The sequence below is a fragment of the Microtus ochrogaster genome, unplaced genomic scaffold (genome assembly GCF_000317375.1).
Source record: "Microtus ochrogaster isolate Prairie Vole_2 unplaced genomic scaffold, MicOch1.0 UNK17, whole genome shotgun sequence".
Taxonomy (NCBI): Eukaryota; Metazoa; Chordata; class Mammalia; order Rodentia; family Cricetidae; genus Microtus; species Microtus ochrogaster.
Window position 1 is genome coordinate 255979 of NW_004949115.1, and position 2190 is coordinate 258168.

A 2190-nucleotide genomic window follows, 5' to 3' on the forward strand; every position below is an offset into this window, starting at 1 on the left:
TCTCATTACAGATGGTGTGAGCCACCATGTGGTTGCTGGGAATTAGACTCAGGGCCTTCAGGAAAGCAGCCAGTGCTCTTAACCAAAGAGCCATCTCTCCAGCCTGCTCCTTGAGATTCTTATCCCTAAAAGATATAGAAACCAGAGTCTTGGTGGAGATACAGAGCTTTGGTTTTCCACTCCTACCCCACCTAGCATTCAGAAGAGGCACCGAGTCTGACACAAAGAATCACCGCCATCAGAGTAATATGCAATAGGGAAATACAAGGGACAGGCCACATTTTGAGGTATTATTCTCCACTGTGTCCCTCTGTAGCCGGCTCCATTGCAAATTTGAAAAGAGATGGAAAGTACCCTACTGGTTTTGCTCTTTTGTCCTTTGATTTCAAGGCCACAATGATAAAGGCCACCAAGTGTGTAATACAAAGAGCACAGAGAGAGTATAAAGAGGACAGTGGTGAATCAAACAGGAAATTAAAGTTGGAAATCAGAGCTAAGCCTTATGAACCAGAACAGGGAGGTTGAGGGAATGGCCCACATTTTTAATTCCAGCTTGTGAGAGACTGAGTCTGGAAAACCGCTGCGAATATGAGGCCAGTGTTACTGATCATAAACATAGTGAACTGTACTGAAGGGGAAAAGCAGACACCCTCACATGTGCGCTCTCGGCCTGTTAGAAAGGTCCAGAGAGAAGTCTTGGGAGAGCAACAATCAGAGTCGTCTTAAGACCCTAAGAGCTCTGTAAGCGTGGCTTCCATTTCCTGCACACTGTTGGTAAGAGTGTGACAGGGAAGCCAGTCAGGAAAAACATTTTTTAAATAATCAACTAAGGGAGATTACAAATGATTTCCTATCACAAAAGACTTAAAAACATCTCCTAAATCTGTTTAAAAAAGAAGGTCAACTTCAATGGGCCACTGGATTCTAGCAAACAGTTAGAAATGGCCTTTAACAGTCAGTTGCAACATTGGTCTCTTTATCATGAGGAGTTGGAGAACCGACTTAAAATCATAGAAGCAGGTGGTTAAATACAAAATGTGTAAATGATAACCCTTCCTAATTATAAAACATTGACAAAAGCAGAGAATCCTGGGCACAGAAATAAAGGTTTTCCAGAAGGAAAAAAAACATTGCTTAAGGTAACAGAGCTAAGCATTTTCCTACCTTCGATGGATTCTGAAAATCACGTCCCTAAAGACTGAAAATCTCCTGGCACATTTCCTTATCAATTCTATGATCACCTTTTCCAACACTACAGTTTGAGCCTCCTCCCTCTCCCCAATGCCACCTCCATTAACATAGTGGTGCAACTAACATGTTCTTTACAGGGAAAATGTTCCAATTTCCCAACACAGCTCTCTTCAGTGTTACTGCAAATCGCTTGACTTTTTTTTAACTTGTTCAACTTGGTTTTCAGCACTAATAAATCTCAATATTGTAACCTGCAAAAAATAAAATAAAACACTGCAAACCTTCACACTAGTTAGCAGATTAAAAAAACATTTGAAATATTCAAGGAAAATCAAGATTTAGTACTTCCCCCTAGGCTTAAACAATGTAATCTCCCAATATTATTACTGCATGAAGTTCAAAGTAGGCCTTAAAGACAAAATCTTTCTGTAATAAAGAAAAAGTGCAATGTAACAAAATGAACTGTAAAGTCTTTTTCAAGAATAGGAGTTTGGACACTGGTGAGGAAAATGATTTTCATCCTTCCTTGTATACCTGACACCTATACGAACAACCTGGTCTTTAATGTCTGCAACACTAGTATATATAATAGTCATGGACTTGGTCAAATAAAAAGCAACTCCCACTAAAATGACTTGTATTCATCCTACAGAACCCAAGATATAGGAGTGCTATTCAAAAGTGTACACATGCACATCACGTCTGAAATATTCTTTCTATTCTGAAAGAGATACTAGAGAAAAGACACGATTCCCTCAGAAAGCAATGACTCGATGCAGGTTGTGACTTTATATTAAAGCTCCGCACAAAAACATGGAGATAAAGGAAGTGATTTCCATTTGCCGGGCCCTATTCCAGCAACACAGCTTTGAGAGTTGTGTTCTCATTAAACAGCCCTATGTCTGTTCCAGGAAGAAAAGACAACCCTGCGACAAATGGGACAGGTGTTATTCTCCGATAACCAGCAGTCGATGCAGTGAACGTGGTACTCATGGGAGC

The 2190-nt window shown here is 40.2% G+C and overlaps 1 pseudogene; it reads right to left on the reverse strand.

The window, feature by feature from the left end:
- Positions 1–2040: 2040 nt before the first annotated feature.
- LOC101990581 overlaps positions 2041–2190 on the reverse strand; it is a 1693-nt pseudogene continuing 1543 nt past the window's right edge.